Genomic DNA, 19,496 nt, shown 5'->3' with positions numbered 1-19,496 from the left:
ATCAGCTTGGAAAAACACCAAATAATGCTCTACTAATTTCAATTACAACCTGTATGACGTCATCATCCATCTGGGATTGTTCAGGCAAGACTGAATGGATAAAACAAGAACTTTAAAGGACGCTTTCGGAATTTCACATTATTTCCCTAGCGACTGCCAAAGTTCGTTTGGCATCGTTTGTAGACCCGACAAATCTATATTTTGTAAGATTTCAGATTCTAGTTTCTCTCTAAGTTAACAGTAATAAAAATACTTTAAACAACTTCAAACATAAATTCATCCATTCGGCATATCCGTTTTTCTAAGTAACTAATTTCAAAGTGCAAGTCTCTCAGAGAATTCAAGATAGTTTCAAATCTCATACTCAAATTCCTGAGCTTGTTATCTGAACTATTGATTGATAAGTTGATATTTGATCATTGATAAGTTTCTTCAATTTGGTGAAATACAACATCAAACATACTTCATTTAACTAGGTAAAGAATGCCAGCACTTTACTTACAAGGCTTGGAGCTCACCATGCACCACTCTCATTGAGCCTGATTTCAAAGAGAGCATTCAGTCAACGTTCTATGATGCAATCATATCTTGGAACCACTTTCCAATAACATAACAATACTTCCCTTCTTCATTCAGTTTGTTAGCAAACAAGGCTCATTCAGTCAGATATGTATTTCTTTTCTGACTCCTACAATACACATATCCGCCATGCGTCCATCCCTCTCATTCGCACTCGTTGAAGTCAGTGTCAGCCCCTCATTCGGATTCGAACCTGTTCATCTAACCTTTACTCTTTCGCACAACTTTCAAATTGTCAAATCGGCGTTCTTCTTATTTCGTAAATCACTTCCAGCGCTTCTTTGATTTGCTTCTACGGCCCTCAGCCGGACTCATTTAATTTCTTCTCTTCTTTCTCTTTTCTAATTTGCCGCTTCGGTCTTCAACCGGACTCGGATCTTTTATTTTACCTCCAGAGCTTTGCTTTGCTCTGTTTTCTTTTTCTGTGCCGCTTCGGTCTTCAACCGGACTCGGATCTTTTCCTCAAACATTTTGCTTTTTTTTCTTGCCTCTTTTATTGTGCCGCTTCGGTCTTCAGCCGGACTCGGATCTTTTTCTCACGTCAAGCTTTGTTTTTTTTTCTAACCTCTTTTTTTTTTATTTTGCCGCTTCGGCCTTCAACCGGACTCGGATCTTTTAACATTGCCTAAATTTTTAAATATATATTCTGTCAACTCAGTTCAATTCCAGACCCATCCATCGTGTTACGAGTGCTTCCCCTCTATTTTGCCCTCGCAGTGCCAATAAGATCCCTCTCACTAACCAGATTCCCCTGTCTGCCTCAAAACGTAAACATTCAACCCTCACTCAGCCTTCAAATCCTTCTCAAAACTTTCCAAACTCTCGTCACACAAACAAAAAAAAATAACCGCCATTTGCAAGGAGCTAGCTTTTCAATTCCTTAACTTACCATCGTACCGGCTGCGCCAATTGTAGAAACTCCCTTCCAACAGTATGTTGTTCCTCGGTAAAGAACTGATCCCGTTCGCTTCTCGCAGTCAACTGCCTATAATATTTCACCCTCTTCGGTTAATCGAATCCTCTCTTACTTTGTATATCTCACGGCCGCGAGCGGTAAAACACAAAGTCTCGCATAACATTTGATATCGACTCTACACTATCGAAACGTACTCCTACCCCACCTCTGGGGCAAAAGTTCGAATGATGTGGGGTAAAAGTACGACCATTCAAAATTCCACAATTCTGCATGAAGTCAACAGGAAAATTATTTTGTATTAATCTCTGCTTACAGCAGCAGCATCTTTGTTCGCTTCTGATACAAATCCCATACATGGAAAATAACCTGTTCGAATTTGAAGTTCTCCACTAATTGTCCATATTCAGCAGGTTTTAGAAATCCAGTTCTCATCGTATTTGAGCAATTTTTCTCGCGAGCAAGTCTTGCAGAAACAAAAATATGCGCTGATGTTTCCAGAGCATTTAAAAAATAAGTTGAAATTTTCCGTTCAGATTTACTTCAGAAGACCCTTCGTACTTTTGCCCCTTCAAGGTTTCTTACGATTCACAGTTTATTGTGATGAATAGAGAAATAGTAATTAAATTCTTTCTTCGGCATTTGGTAGTGATTAAAAACAAATAAAAAAACGCATTAAAACTTTCATTGAAAGCCAGGATTTTGATTACATAAACATGTTTGCCGTTTTTTGAAATATTACATCATTCAAGCAAAAAAGCTACTTTACCTCATTTTTCGGGGTATTTTCAACTTCTACGAAAAAAAAATTATGGCTAGTTGTTGGCAGCTCAAATTACTATCAATCCACGCCAGAGTTTTGAATTTTACTGTTCTCGGTTTGTGATAATCCCAGATCGTACTTTTGCCCGACTCGTACTTTTACCCCACCTTACTCTATGGTCTGTGAACATGGAATTCATTGTTTTTTCATGGTGCAATCCTATTCGGGAACATATCTCTTACCCAAATACCTTCCCATGTTAGAATTATGTTGTTAATGTTTTTTGCCATGAACTTAAACTACATTACACATTACAACTTGAAGTTTTGCCAAACAGCACTTTTCATGGTATGAAATCTGGCGATTCAGTGACCAGGCTTCCGAAAAGTACAGCTTTGCTATGACAGCTTTTTTCTTGCCAAACAAACTGTCTCGGTTTTCCTTACCACTCGTTCGCTGCTGTACCGTCGGTGACGAATCGTTAATACTTCGGCTACAGTGCACACGTGCGAGAACCAAGGCTGCATCTGAACAATCTGCTCAAAGCATGCGTTGCCGAAAGTGTTGTGCTTTAAGCTGAAGCGAACCCAACCGACAGTTCGGTTTTCATCCCCCCATCCTCCTGTTTCGAAAATAATTTCATCCTAACTGTCGGCTGCATGGCGTGACAGTTTTTGCAGGACTGTCACGGGTGACTGTAGTGCCCATACCGTACCCATGCCCGATCGTATGCGCTGCTGCTCGGATCGAATAGATCGAACGAGCCATATATTCACACCGAGCAACAGCATACGACCGAGGCGTAACGCGATGTGTGATGCCGGTGCAGGTTAGGCGAAAAGGGATGGGGAGGGTGATTGGGGTGATCACCACCCGCAGTAGCTTCAAGTAAAAGGAAAATACGATCGTTCGAAATTAACTCGGCCCGAGCGAATCTCGGCTACAGTCGGACGGAGTGAGTAGTACTGTCATGCGAAATTCAACGCATTGAAAACTGTCACGAAGATTTTCCCAAAACTGTCACGAAGCTTAAAAAACTTTCATACCCACGAACAAACTCTCGCTTGAGGTAAAACAAGCCATCGCTGTACATCGCCCGACCGCTCCTTTTAAAACTGTCGGGGAAGAAATATTCGGGAAGCTTTCATCGAGGTGCATGTGCGACATTCGCAAGAATACTGTCGTTCGCCAGTACTTTTCGGAAGCCTGTCAGTGACAATAGAAAACTGGAGAAAGTCACGTATTGGAACAATTTATCGCTAGTAGGGGAACATGCCCTATTATGCGCCACCTAAGCGAATGGCTGATTTTCTATGTATTCCACGTACAAATTGTGTTGAAAATGGGTGCAATCGTTGAGGAAAAGTGTTTTCTACAAATGTCTATGATATTTTATTACTCAAATTGCTATAGTTTCTTCAAAAACTTGATTTTTATAAACTATATTCAAAGCCACAGAACAAAACTGTGTTGCAAATACGCGCCGCTGTGTATTCAATATGCGCCTAGCAGCCGAACACACCCGAAAGCAGCCGAAGACCGAAAACACACCAATACTTACACACACTTTGACTGAAAAGAAAATCAAAATGGACTAATCAAAATTTTGAAAAAAATGAAATGTAGATTTTTTGGGCTGAATTAACGCTCAAAATATGGTTTTAGACTTTTTGTTCATTTTCAATGAAAATTGGCCTTTTTGAAAAATTAATGCTATTTTCAGCCTACTACGATTGGCGCGTTATAACGAGTGCATGGGCCGTGATAGAACAAACCCATAAAAAGCATACCTTTGCGAGTTCAGTATGATTTTTTAGCATAAAATCATAGATTAGATTCTCCTCTATCGATGTGTCAGATAATATTGCCTTATTCGTTTTTCTCTGCTTGGTGACACCTTACTGAAAGTGTTTTAAAATTTAGATCAAAATAACGAAAAACCTAAATTGTGAAATTATCACGACACAGGGGCATTTTAAGGAAAAATTCATACTTGCCATGACCAATCACAGCATTTAGAACAAATTGGTAATATTTTACAGGCTTCAAATGTTTCAGATTCTTCAAAACAAAGGTGGCGCGTATTAGCCACATGGGGCGTTATATGAACTTTTCCCCTATTTTTTTTCTGCTTGGGTTTTTGCTTCTAAATACGAATATGAAACCATCGTGTCAACTATGTATATCTCTCATAATATTTATTCATGAAAATGATCCGTTTTCAATTGTCTATTAAAAAGCTTCCTTGAAAGTGTTTTTTCCACTCACTGATTACACCTCCTGGTCCGTTCAGGAGGTGTAATCAGTGAGTGGCCGCCTAATGCAAATAACGAGTTCCGTGTAGATTCTGTTTCGCTCCATTGATTATCAGTAAACATTAATTTCGGTACTTGTCGAGCTTGTCAAGATACTCGGTCACGACGATTTTTTTGGTACCTACTGCTTGTTTTTTATGTTTTTGGTTTTATTCAATCGTGAGAAACCTTTTTGCCGACGTATCTAAAAGGTGCTAGCGACAATAAACAGCGCAAAAGAAAATCTGTGAAAAACTCAATTAATTTCCACTTTCATCGGACGGGTGCGGTACCTCCCCATGGCCTTCCCGACCCAGCCAGGGTTGTTTTCTATTTCACTTTCGAGTTGTGCGGTCATGAGCCTGGCAATGACGAATTTCACCGAAGATTGATAGTTGGTTCGGAGACGCTCTTGGTGGCGATTTGGCTAATTGAATTCTAGGGACTCAATCTGTTCATCGTCGGTACAGTAGCGTGCAGGTAAGAAGAAGCGGTGTGATGGCAAATTTTGCTATCATTTCTCACAAGGGGATGTAGCTCAGATGGTAGAGCGCACGCTTAGCATGTGAGAGGTACGGGGATCGATGCCCCGCATCTCCAAAAAAGTATTTTGCCCTCAATAGCAGGAACAAAAAGATGAAGATATAAGTGCCAGTAGCTCTACAAAACGCCTTTATTTATACTAAACCACCCCACCCGATCTCCATTTTTTTAAATTTTTTAAATTATCATTCGAGTCCAGTCAAATTTTTTTTTTTGCCACTCCGCACTGAAATATCCGTTTTTTGTTAAGAACTTTGTTTTTGAAAAGGCTTTTGCTACCGCAAAAAAAACAATGTGAAAAAGAAGATCTTTTCAACACTGTTTTGATTTGGAAGGAAAAAAACTAGAATCCGTTTTTGCAGGTAGACAAACTTGATTCTGTAGGGTATTTTATAGTATTGCTAACAATTGTGTATGCAACTCGTTGCAAAATTAATTTTTTCAGCACTCGACCTAATTATCCAACTCGCACGCCTCATTGGGAAAATGTACAAGTAGGGCTGAAAAAAAACACTTTTTGAAAATTGTTTCATGAATAACTAATAAATTTTTTTGGTCTAAATCTCATTTCGAACCATTTCCAAAGTACAAACAAACATTTACATCAACGTATTCCTACCATATTTTTGTCCACTACCCATCAGCAAAATTGATCACAGCTCACACATTCATGTTCCAAAAATCTTTCTTATATCTCTTTCTACCGAGAGATCTTCAATGGGGAGATGCTGCCTGCAAGCGAAATTTCTGCCATGGCAATATAATAAGGATTAGAGGTAGCCAGAGAAACCGCAGTTTAGGATTCTTTAGTTCATTCCCTTTTTTTCGGGGAGTGGGTGGAGAGAAATAAGGAAGCAGTAAGTAGCGCCCTGCCATATTTATTTTCTCGATGTTTCTCGACTTCCTTTTTGGTGATTCGGAAGGCTGACATACAATGGGCTGCTGCAATGAAGCTGTCACAGGATGGTGCCCAGAGCTGGATTTCATCAGGACGTCCGTCGCCCGCCGGATAGAATCTCGAGGGAGTTACTATGGCATGGAGATATTTAATCTGTCAATATCCATTTGTCTCGCCCTAATGAAGAAACGATTGCAAATATAATATCTGTCGTAACAATATTGGAGGGCATATAAACATGTAGTTGGGTTTATAGCTGTCAAAATTATAATAGAAACTGCTAAGTGCATTCAATGGAAGCGAATTTTTGTGTTTATACAAACTTATACACAGAAAGTAAAAAAAAAGTCATAAAATGCACCATCTCCTTTTCGTTACTTGACCCCAGACTCATATGAGGTTGATAGAATTGGAAAATGATGTGTAAATTGTTCGCAATGTGATATTGATCCAGGTATCCACTCTTCGTCAGTCCAATCAATTGGATGGCTAGATGGATGGAGGTTCCATTTGTGCCTTTAACCTATCAAATAATGAACATCTTCATTTCTTTCATTTCAATATTTTTCCTTTATTCATCTTTAGATATCAATTTTCAAAGCAACGCCTCAAATCACCAAATTGGAAAATCAGTTACCCCCTGAGCCGATTTTCGTGAGTTCGAACCCAAGAATACACATCGACCACAGTTGTACTCGCTAAATTCAATATGTATACACAGAGCCTGGGGCTACCTTTTACCGACGAATGATCTTAATGAACTCATAAATCAGCGGAACGATTACTCAGACGTAAGAAAATTCGGCACTCAGCCAGAGAACTCGAGTGCTTAAAGGCGACAACTGAGTAAATGTTGATCTGTTTGTGCGAGGCAGTCGGACTTTGTTTGATTTCATGCAACAAAACTGGAAAATTTACATGGTAAATATAGTTTTCTTATCTGTTCACCAACTGCAAATTGAGCAGGCAGGTACCGGGTCAGCCAAAGCAGCTGCCCGCTTACGATATGCGGAGCTGGAAAAGGCAGTTAAACGAACTTGTAGACGAGACAAGAGAGCCTGGACAAACTCCCTGGCCGAAGAGGGAGAAAGAGAAACCGTCAATGGAGATATCCGATTCCTTTATGAAATTTCTCGCCGCCTTTGTAGTGCAAGGACTAATGCAAGAATGCCGCTGAAAGACCGAGCAGGTCAGTTATTGACCTATCGAACAGGTCAGCTCAAACGATGGACTGAGCACTTCGAACAACTCTTCCGAGTCACGAATAGCGATGGCCAACAGAACCCGCAGCTCGTAGCGCCAACTGTAAGTCGCATTAATGGCATCAACTCGGAAGCGCTCTCGCTGGTTGAAATAAAAGCGGCAATGAAAAGCATGAAATCCAAAAAGGGGCCTGGGATCGATTACATCCCTGCTGAAATGCTGAAAGCAGACCCTACCTTGACAGCACAAATGTTGCACCGTCTTTTCGCTAACATCTAGAATACTGCAACATTCCCGGCCAACTGGATGCAAGGTATCCTCGTAAAGGTCCCGAAGAAAGGAGACCTTAACGAGTGCGGTAACTGGCGAGGTATAACTTTGAACTGTACAACCCTCAAAGTACTCTGCAAAGTGATCCTGAAAAGGATCCAGGAGGAAATCGACGTTACACTCCGACGGCAACAAGCCAGCTTGTTTCGCCAGCTGCAGATTCTGATCCGGACGATCATGTGTGGACCACATAACAACGCTACTAGAACCAATCAACGAATTCCAGAACTCTCTTCTACTGGTGTTCGTTGATTTCGAAAAAGCATTTTGCCGATTTAACCACGAAAACATCAGGGCTGCTCTAAGACGACGAGGTATCTCAGAGGAACTAGTCCATCTCATCGAAGAACAGTATGAAGCATTTTCGAGAAAAGTGTTGCACGACAGTGTCTTGTCCGAATCTATCCCGATAACTGCTGGAGTGAGACAAGGATGTATTTTATCACTGCTGCTTTTTCTCATCGTAATGGATGAAATCTTGACAAGATCGATTGACTATAGACCAAACCGAGGATTACCATGGAATCTTTCGACAATGGATCAGCTTAACGACCTTGACCTGGCTGACGATATTGTTTTGATCGCCCAAAGACAACAAGACATGCAGAGCAAACTCGACGACCTCACCGAAAGCTCCAAGGCAGCAGGTCTCAAAATCAATGTAGGAAATACCAAGTCGATGAAGATCAATACAGTGAATCTTTCAAATTTCGTGATAGTTGGGCAAAAAGTTGAGAAGGTGGAGTGCTTCAGTATCTTGGTAGCCAGATTACGCCTGATGGTGGTACCAGAAAAGGCATCAAAACCCGGATCAGAAAGGCCCGATTTACGTTTGCGAGTCTCCGGAACATCTGGCGGTCACGCCAGATCTCTCTACGAATGAAAATCCGAACTTAAACGTCAAATCCGTATTGTTGTACGGGTGTGAAACTTGCTGCACATATGCGATGACGACGCGAAAACTGCAAGTATTTTTGAATCGCTGCCTGCGGAGTATCATCCACGCTTGGTGGCCTGGCAATTGGATCTCAAATGAGGAACTACATCGCCGGTGTCTTCAAAAGGCGCTAGAAATCGAGATTCGGGAATGCAAGTGGAGATGGATTGGGCACACGCTACGAAGAGAGGAGATCGAGATTTGCAGTAAGACACATGAACGGATCCAGAGGGACATCGAAGGAGAGGCAGGCCCAGAAACTCGTGGTGGTGAAGCCTAGCCGCCGAAGTACGAACTGTCAACGAGAGTCTTGATTGGGACCAAGTGAAGACGTTGGCCCCGGATCGTCAACAGTGGAGGCCTCATTCACCGGAGGATCAGCGCGGGAACATTAGGTATGTAAGTAAGTAATGCTAGGCACCCAATTTAGCAGAAGGCTCTGGCGCAACTATTATCGCCATTTTTTTTAGCTTTACGACGCAGGGACTTAAAGCGTAGCGTTGAATGCTAAACATTGTTATAGCGAATCGACGTAGAATCACGGAGAAAAAAATATAGATTTATCAGTTATTTTACGAGTCTACATGAACATAAATATGGTTGTTTGGTTCTGACCCGAAAAAATTATCAAAACAACAATCAGATGATACTTTGCCACGAAAGGATAAATGGTTGATTTAGCGATCGCATCGATTCTAAGAATCCAACAGGAATTTTCATTCAATCATTCGTATGGCTGTTTCTACTGTACATGCTGCTCCCCGTGAACGTGGGAAATCGTTGATTCAAAATATTAATAATTAATTTGAACAGATAAAATGCATTGTTTTTCTTTTTAAAATGAAACAATTCATTTTATTTTTCATTTTAATTATACGATCAATGGCATGAATTTTAATTTCATTGTTTTTTTTTGCTTCTGCTGGGGGAGCCGCCGCCATGGCCCTGAAACAAAATGCTGTTATTGTTTTTTTCGGTAGAAGTTGAACTGCCGGCGCCCTTAAAATAAAATAAAAGCTGTTATGAAAACATGATAGTGATAAATAAAGAATACTATGTAACTTACGCGATATGATCTTTTTCATCGCTGTTTATTATTTCAGCTTCCGGATAGGTCCTCGAGGGTCAAAATGCACCCACACATCTCTATCTGAAAACATTTTAAAAAAATTGAAAACTAAATCAACTGAAAAAAAAAAAAAGTTATATTTACCTTTCCGCTTTGTGTTGGTTGATTTCTTCTACGAGAAATAACTACTGGCTTTTTTTTTCCTCTAAGTCGGACAATTTACTTTACAAACTCAAGCTCAGACAAGGGGCCGTTCACATACCACGTGGACAACTTAGGGGGGGGGGGAGGGGGGTATGAAAATGTCCACGCTTGTCCACGGAGAGGGGGGTAGGGGTTTGGGCCATGTCCACGTGGACATACTTTCTTTCAAAATATTTTCTAAAGGTGAATAAATATTAAGACGTTTAAATCAAAATCTAATAATGACAAAGCTTACCAGTTTAAGTTTAAACAATTAGTAGCTACCTGAAAGCAAGTGATAAATACGGGGAACTAAAATGAAGGGAGGAAATTTGTCAATGATCACACAAAATGTGCAGCCAATGATTAAATTTGTGTCAATTTGTTAGAGAACATAAGCAGGTTTGAGTTCAAATGAGAGAAACCAGTGCTCAGAGAGAGTGAAAATGTGCTAATTGTTGCAATTTGTGAAGTAGTTGTGGAATTTTGCAAATGCAAAGAATTCTCTCTTGTTTTCAATCCCTTGGATAATTATGATTGGATTTATACTTTTCGTTTTTAGTTGGCTTCTCAGTCTAATATATATAAGAATGTGGATAAATATAATAATAATGAAATTTAAAATTTTTAAAATATTTTATATCAGGAAATTTTTATTTTTATTTAATTTTTTTTTCAAAATCAGCCATTTCTATAACTAAGAGCCAAAACGTGATGTTTTCTAACTGTCAAATTATGGGTATTTAAAAAAAATATTTCAAATCTGTCCACGTGGACATCCGGGGAGGGGGGTAGGGGTTTGCCAAATGTCCACGCTTGTCCACGGAGGGGGAGGAGGGGGTCAAAAATTTCATTTTTTTGTCCACGTGGTATCTGAACGGCCCCCAAGCATCAGTGATATTAAAAAAATAACTATCAGATATTATAATGTAGACTAGGAAAATATAGCCAAATCTACTAGCTGTTGAATTATTTTAGCGATATGCGGTTGAGAAATCCTCTACAGCCAAATCAACTTTACATGAACGCTAGTTTGTTTGTAGTTATCGATGTTGATTAAGCAATATTATAGGTTCAACCAAAAATATGTGATATAGATGAGCCAACCATACGAATTTTGATAACAACCTATAGAGTTTTTTATCCGTGATGATCCCAATATCGGAAGACTTAAGAATTTACCTATTGAACATCAGTTAAAGCATGATTCATCACCGGGCGAGTCAAGGACATTTCGGTGCTATCATTTATTTTGAGTTTACTTTTTCTAGAAACAAATATTTCTTTAGGGGAGAATGAGGATACTTGATCCCTGGGGATACTTGATTCCTCAGGTATATCTCGAAAATGGAATGTCTAACTCAGATCAAATGTTCTAGAAAAATTTGCCAAATAGATCAAAACAATAAACCTATTATCTCAAGAAATTCAAAAAACTTTGATTTTAAATATTAAACGATATTTGATAAATCTAACAAAATGTAACTTGAAGATCTTTTTTTATCATTTTAATAAACAATCCTACGTGGAAAAGTTATAATAAAAATATTTATTCCAATATGTCAATCGTTAGAGTATAATATAAACTTCTTAATGCCATATTTTCAAAGCAATAGTAAACTCTCAATTTTTTTAAGTAAAAGTTTTCCAAAATGTATGTTATGGGTTCACTTGATCCCACGAGTCCAAAAAGATATATTTTTCTACCGAATGGATGTTGATCATTACTAAGCACGCAATTATTGATATTTATTCAATGATTTATATTTATCCAATAATTTCCTAATAAAAAGGATGCCAAAAAGTGCTTTTCTCTGAAAATTAGACAATTGCGCCTTTAAGTATGCAATGAATTTAGGGTAGTAGACAAACTTTAAGAATTCTTTTTGTCTGACATTTGTAAACTGGGAATTGAAAACTAATATCAAAAAGTCAATGAAACTTTTATTTTAATTTTCCCATGATTTTTGCCAAAGCTTAGGGCATCCAGAATCAATGATCAAGTCTCCTTTTATAAAGGAGTAAGTCTCCTTTAACTTTCAAGATATCACAATTTTTTAGTCACATAAAAACGCTTCTAGTTCATCAACGGGTTCACGTATCGACCTAACGTTTGTAGCATATAAAGATTAAATTACACGATTTCAGAAAACACAAAAGACGGTGATCTGCAAAGTTTTTTTTTTCCAGAAATATCTGATGAAAATAAGAAAAAGGGATCAAGTATCCCCATTCTCCCCATATCTTTTGTTAATGAGTCACATATTCCAACAGTTTAAACGGTCCAAATGTCATGACACAGATGAAAATTACCAAGCATATTATGCGAAAACATTGTAACAAATTCTTTAAAAAAAATACCATTCAACTGTTGAACTAATATACAAATGTATCAGTTGGATCCGTTGCCGATTGAGGAAGTGGAAAACTGTTAACATTCAGCAAGGAAACCCCAACATTAAATATTTACCGTATAGAGCGTTTACATTCCGGGATACAAAATTAAGCAGCAATATCCCTTTTTCAATTAGCATAATAGCCCAGCATAAAACATATGTCATCAAATATTTACAATTGCCCACCCCAAGCATTTGCCACGTCTAGGTATGTATGTCCTACCAACTTATATTAATGTAGGAAGTGAAAATGGAATAAACGACACTCGACTCGAACATCCCCGAAAGCCTTCACCTTGCAAGACCTTGGGTCCTGTCATCTTCATCATGTTTACCAGAAAAAAACGAGTAAAAAAAGCTTGAGGAAAGAGTTGAAAAAATGGTCACATTTATGTACACAAGTGCACGCACATGCATGATACTGCCAAACCTCCTGGTCCTGGACCAATTGCCAACGACAACGTCGAATTTTATTAGCAGCCGGATCAGGTTCAGAGCACAAAAAATGAGAGCAAACAAAATTGAAAAAAAAAACATGCCAAAGTGTAAATATAGACAAACAAAATTCTCTTTATGAGGGACCCAGTTTGGGTCGAGTCTAATAATGATCTTCTCATCTCCCTTAAACATTTATAAAGACAAATTTGTGTGGAATTTCAAGTTATTTTGTTCTTGGTTTAAAAAAGCATTATTCGCCAGTGAAAGGGCAAAATTTATGTCAAATGATTGTTCACAATTTTCGCAATATTGATTTTGCGGTCATATCCTCGATTCCGGTTTTCCATGGATGATTAAAGCTTTGCGTGGGGTCATTTTGTCCATGAAGGTATCTACATGGACAGATATCGTAGCATCATCCATCAACCGCAGCTTGATGTGGAAAGCATTCTAGCCAAAGCGTAGTTTGGTGGTGGCAGTTTTCACGAGGAGCTCTATAGTCGAGTTTGGTTAACGATCAAAAATAAGCCATCGAAAAATCCAACAACACTTCGTTGAACCAGATAGTTTAAGGAAAGAAAAATAACAACAGGTCAATCAATCTTGATTAGCCATAAACATTCTGAATGTTTATGACTCTGGGTGTTTCTTCAAAGTTCACCATTCTTATCAGACAGCTGATAGGATTATTTTGCTATCCGGTTGGGCTCACATTTCCTGCTTCAATCCTCGAACTAAACAGATGCCTGGATACTATTTCGGGATTTCTTGCAAGGGGGACAACTTTCGAAATTCAGGTATGCAGGTAACTTTCTTCTTTCTTCGTTTCGTTTTCACCTATCCCAAATAGACGAATAGAAAATTTTGTTCACAACATTTCCCACTCCACTCACCGCGGCGCCGTGGCTTAGTTGGTTAAAGCGCCTGTCTAGTAAACAGGAGATCGTGAGTTCGAATCTCGCCGGAGCCTTACCTTCCAATCAATAATATGATTAACGTGAAGGGATAATTTTTTTGAGGACAACAACACGACTTCAAAATAATTTGAAAAATTTAATTTGTTATGAAAATGATACAAGAAAAACTTTGATTACAGGTCTCAGAACATCTCAGAAATCGCGGAAAAACTACAGGGAAAAAACTGTAAGTTTACAGTCGTTCCTGTAATGCTACACCCATAGCATTGTAAAATTGAGCTCTGCAAGATTATTAGTTGATTTCACATCGAAATGTCCTTGCAAACAAGTAAAAACTTCAATAATTAATATTTATTACAAAAAGCACATGCAACATATTTGTTTCCTTCTACGCAATTTTATGCCATTCGGAACAGTGTAAATTTAATTAATTGCAAAAAATAATTGGCTCCAGAGAGGATCGAACTCACGACCTTCGCGTTATTAGCACGACGCTCTAACCAACTGAGCTATGGAGCCAGTTGTGGAGGGGGTAAGAATCTCAGGACCACACTGATTTCGTAAGGGTTCGAATCACATTACTATCACGGTCCCCTAATTACATCCCTAGGGAACTAGGAATGGAATCGTGATAATAAATCTAATCGTGTTGATGATAAAAAGCAGCAGCTCGAATCCGAGTCTGACTGCGTTCAAAACGAATCTAAATCCAACCGTCCGTCCGCCGTTGAGAGTGGTTTTCATTCAAATTGACACTATATTAAAATTTATTTTCATGAATGTTTATGACATTTTACCGTGTACTGCCCGGAACTTGGTGGCGAATCCCTCCGGGAGATATAGGCCACAACCAGTTAGCCACGACGACAACGATTCAAGGTGGATGGTTAGGGAAATGTGAAGGTAAAAGAACCAGAGACACTCTCTGTTTATGGGTTTTTGGTGATGCGATACTTTCCACCTTCCGCCGAATAGATGTTGTTAGCTATTCGTTTTGCTAAAAAGCGAATGGCGAGTCTTCTTGGTATTATTAGGTAAGAGTAATCCTTTACATTTTCACTGGCCAAATAAAATGTTGTAACGAAAGAGCCCTATTTCATATAAAATCCATAGCTAATTGACTTATTTTAGTTTAATAAGATGAAGAGCTTATGCGGTAGCGTTCAACCACATGTCTTTGTTAAATGCTACTTGTGGTTCTTTAATTTCAACCTCTGGAATTTGGTACAGTTGAGTCATTGGTAAAATACCTAGCTAGTAATTTCCTTACCGTTGGTAGTCATTTTTTAATTTTATTAAATTTTGGGATGGTTTTTCTATTACAATCCAAATAGTAACGTTAGCTAATTATTTTGTTTGCTGCCTCGCAACAATAGTGCCGCATCAAATATCAAATTCTTCTCCTAAATTCCCAAAATATCCTGCTTTTCAATAAGTTAAGCACGTCTTTTCAGATGTGTTTTAGAAGAAAGATAACATTGAAAAATGCCAAATACATGTAAAGCTTAGTTCTTTTTAAAATGGGACACTTTCTTTTGCTGATAGCACATTTACTAGTAGTCGGACATTCAAAATTTGACAGCATTATGTTGCCTGTGAAAAGTACTTTCAGACCTATTTTTTTCAAAATTTAGAATTCACACGTTTTTGGAAATTTACGATGCAAGAAAAAGTGGAGGAGGTAGTAATTTAGCTACGACCGCTAAACGTAGAATTACGCAATTTTTGTGTGTCAATGTATACAATAATAGAACATTGGTGTATTTTAGAAATGATCAACGTATGACAGTGCCAAAAGGCAATAAAGGACTGACAAATTTCAACCATAAAACAAAATTTAACGATGTGACATAAACGTCTCACGAGAAAAAATCCGAGCAAGTAGTATATGTGACATAATCGGACCATGCAACATAATCAGACCATGTAACATAATTCGACCAAGTGGCATAATTCAACCATGCAATAAAATCGACTATCTGACACAATCTGACCATGCAACATAATCGACCATGTGACAACATCCGATCGTGCAATTTAATTGAAGATGTGACATAATCCGATCATGCAACATAATTGGATTATGTGACATAATCCAATCATGCAACATATTCGACCATGTGTCATAATCTGACCATGTGACATAATCCGAACATGCAACATAATCCAAACATGTGAGATGATTCGACGGTGCAACATAATCCGATCATGCAACATAATCGACCATGCAACATAATCGGACCATGTGACATAATCCGACCATGCAATAAAATCGACCATGTGACATAATCCGACCATGCAACATAATCCAACCATGAAACATAATCGGACCATGTGGCATAATCCGACAATGTGACATAATCCGACAATGTGACATAATCCGACCATGCAATATAATCCCATCATGCAACATAATCCAACCAAGTGACATAATCCAACCATGCACCATAATCGGACCATATGACATAATCGACCATGGGACATAATCGAATCATGCGACAGAATCGGACCCTGTGACATAATCGGACAATGTGGCATAATCCGACAATGCAAAATAATCGGACCATGTGACTTAATCATACCGTGCAACATAACCGGATCATGTGACATAATCGAATCAAGCAACAGAATCGGGCCATGCGACATAATCGGACAATGTGACATAATCCGACCATGCAACATAATCGACCATGTGACATAATCAGACCATGCAACATAATCGACCATCTGATATAATCCGACCATGCAACATAATCGGACCATGACATAATCGAATCATGCAACATTATCGACCATGTGACATAATCAGATCATGCAACATTATCGACCATGTGACATAATCAGATCATTCAATATAACCGACCATGTGACATAATCTGACCATGTGACATAATCCGACCGTGCAACATAATCGGACCATGTGACATATCGGATCATGCAACATTATCGACCATGTGACATAATCCGACCATGCAACATAATCGGACCTTGTGACATAATCGGATCATGCAACAAAACTGTGTAGAAGCTTATGAGTCATGTTTGACGAAAAGTGCGAAGTTTTTTTTTAATGTTTTGATTATTAATAGCTAAACATCTGTATCTTTTGACCAGTAATTGTACAGACAACAAATATTATGGGGCGTTATCACCGCATATGTGCACCAAGTTTCACACCCGTACAACAATAGGGGAGAGTGGGGATACTTGATCCCCTTTTCTTATTTTCACCATATCTTTCTGGAAAAAAATAGCAACTCGCCGTCTTTGACATTTTCTGACAGCTTGTAACTTCAAGTTTCTATGCTCCAAAAATTAGATCGATACTTGAATCCGTTGATGAACTAGAAGCATTTTCGTGGGAGTAAAAAAATTGCGATTTTTTTTAAGTTAGGGGAGACTTGATCCCTTATTGAAGGAGACTTGATCTTTTATTCAGGAAGCCGTAATCCTTGTATAAAAATCAAACAAAACCCCAAGATAGAATGTTAATTGACTATTTTGGTCATGTTTGTTCTCATTTCACAATTTATAGCAGACATAAGAAAATCCTATAACTTTATCTCAACGCTAATAACATTGCATACTTAAAGGCGCTATTTTTTATAATTAAGAGAAAATTAATTATTTTTACTCTTTTCTTCAGACAGTTGTTTGATAAATATTAGTTTTTGGATAAATATTAGTAATTTCGTAATCAGCAATCATCACGATCAATTCAGAAGAAGAATATGCTGTTTGGAAGGGGGATCAATTGTACCCATCTCTAGGGGATCAATTATACCCATAATCAACATTTTAGAAAACTTTTTCTGAAAAAAGTTGAGAGTTTTCCATTGCTTTGAAAATATGGCATTATGAAGTTCATTTTACGCTCGTACGATTGATACATTGGAACAAATATTTTTTTCATAATTTTCCCAAGTAAGGAACATTTTAAAGTGATGAAAAAAGATCTTCAAGTTACATTTTGTGAAATTTTTCAAACAAAGTTCAATTACTCAAACAATTATTTTGTTAAAATTTATTAAACTACAAGCATTGTTATTTTGCTCATATTGGCACATTTTTCTAGAACATTTGATCTTTGTAAGACATTCCAGTTTCGAGATATAGCTAAGGAATCAAGTATCCCCAGGGATCAAGTATCCTCATTCTCCCCTACGGATTTGACATTTGAGTTGAAGATTCGGATTTTCGTATGTAGAAATATCTGGCATGACCGCCAGATGTTCCGGAGACTCGTAAAAGCAAATCAGGCCTTTCTGATCCGGGTTCTGATGTCTTTCCTGTTACCACTCTATCTATCTATCTAAGGGTCCAACGCCGATTGACCGGCGCATAGGGCTGAGATAAAAGATCTCAACTGCTGGCGATCCGGAGCCAGCGTCTTCACTTGCTGCCAGCCAAGGTTCTCGTCAACTGTGCGGATTTCAGCGGCTAGACTTCGCCGCCACGAGCTTTTGGGCCTGCCACTTCTTCGATGCCCTTCTGGATTCCAGTCAAGCGCCTCTCTGCAAATCTCGTTTTCATCTCTTCGCAGCGTGTGCCCAATCCATCTCCACTTACGTTCCCGAATCTCGATTTCTAGCGCCTTTTGATGACACCGGCGAAGAAGTTCAACGTTTGAGATCCAGTTGCCAGGCCACCAAGCGCGGATGATGTTCCGCAGGCAGCGATTCACAAAAACTTGCAGTTTTCGCGTCGTCACCGCATATGTGCACCAAGTTTTACACCCATACAGCAATACGGATTTGACGTTTGAGTTGAAGATTCGGATCTTAGTTCGTAGAGAGATCTGGCGTGACCGCCAGATGTTTCGAAGCCTCGCAAACGCAAATCGGGCCTTTCTGATCCGGGTTTCGATGTCCTTCTTGGTACCACCATCAGGCGTAATCTGGCTACCAAGATACTGGAAACACTCCACTGTCTCAACCTGTTGTCCAGCTACCACGAAATTGGAACGATTTTCTGTATTGATTTCCATCGACTTGGTCTTTCCGACATTGATTTTGAGACCTGCTGCCTTGGAGCTTTCGGTGAGGTCGTCGAATTAGCTCTGCATGTCTTGTTGTGTTTGGGCGATCAAAACAATATCGTCTGCCAGGTCAAGGTCGTTCAGTTGCTCCATGGTTGAAGGATTCCACGGCAATCCTCGGTTTGGTCTGCAGTCAATCGATCCAGTCAAGATCTCATCCATTACGATGAGAAAAAGCAGCGGTGACAAAATACATCCTTGTCTCACTCCAGCAGTTACCGGGATTGGTTCGGACAAGACACCGTCGTGCAAGACCTTGCACGAAAATGCCTCGTGCTGTGCTTCGATGAGATGGACTAGTTTCTCTGGGATACCTCGTCGTCTAAGAGCAGCCCAGATGTTTTCGTGGTTCAGTCGATCAAATGCTTTTTCGAAATCAACGAACACCAGCAGAAGAGAGTCCTGGAATTCGTTGATTTGTTCCAGTATTATTCGTAGCGTTGTGATGTGGTCCACACATGATCGTCCGGATCGGAATCCAGCTTGTTGCCGTCGAAGTGTAGCGTCGATTTTCTCCTGGATCCTGTTCAGGATCACTTTGCAGAGTACTTTGAGGGTTGTACAGATCAACGTTATGCCTCGCCAGTTACCGCACTCTGTTAGGTCTCCTTTCTTTGGGACCTTTACGAGGATACCCTGCATCCAGTCGGCCGGGAATGTTGCAGTATCCCAAATGTCAGTACCACTGTCAGGCGTTATCTGGCAGCCAAGATACTGGAAGCACTTTCTCAACTTGTTACCCAGTTATCAGTCCAGTGGTTGCGTCTTGCAGGCGGCGAGCAGGAACAGCCGAGGAAATGTTGGCCACGGAATGGCTTCTCCCCGACAACGGGTGCCGGAAGGACCCTTGAACGGGTAAGGTCAACGGGTCACTGCTGATACTGCTTGCACGGCTTGTCCACCTCTGACGTCCAGACCGTCGATTGTTGATGGCTGCCTGATTGCACTACACTAATTCAAATACCTTTTTCAGAGTGGAATCAGATTGCTACCTA

At 39.3% G+C, this 19,496-nt stretch overlaps 1 protein-coding gene and 2 non-coding genes across 3 annotated transcripts in view; 1 reads left to right on the top strand and 2 right to left on the bottom strand.

Annotated features, from left to right (window-relative positions):
* The window catches only part of LOC129761067 (uncharacterized), a 195,381-nt gene that overhangs the window by 50,235 nt on the left and 125,650 nt on the right, over positions 1-19,496 (bottom strand). The gene's annotated exons all lie outside the window — the stretch shown is intronic.
* On the top strand, positions 13,443-13,516 carry Trnat-agu (transfer RNA threonine (anticodon AGU)). The gene has a single exon. It is a non-coding gene; the product is annotated as a tRNA-Thr (tRNA).
* On the bottom strand, positions 13,909-13,982 carry Trnai-aau (transfer RNA isoleucine (anticodon AAU)). Its single transcript has one exon. It is a non-coding gene; the product is annotated as a tRNA-Ile (tRNA).

This window comes from Uranotaenia lowii, chromosome 1 (assembly GCF_029784155.1).
Source record: "Uranotaenia lowii strain MFRU-FL chromosome 1, ASM2978415v1, whole genome shotgun sequence".
Lineage (NCBI taxonomy): Eukaryota > Metazoa > Arthropoda > Insecta > Diptera > Culicidae > Uranotaenia > Uranotaenia lowii.
Note: the sequence above shows the minus strand (reverse complement) of the source record. Positions and strands in the feature narration are given on the sequence as shown.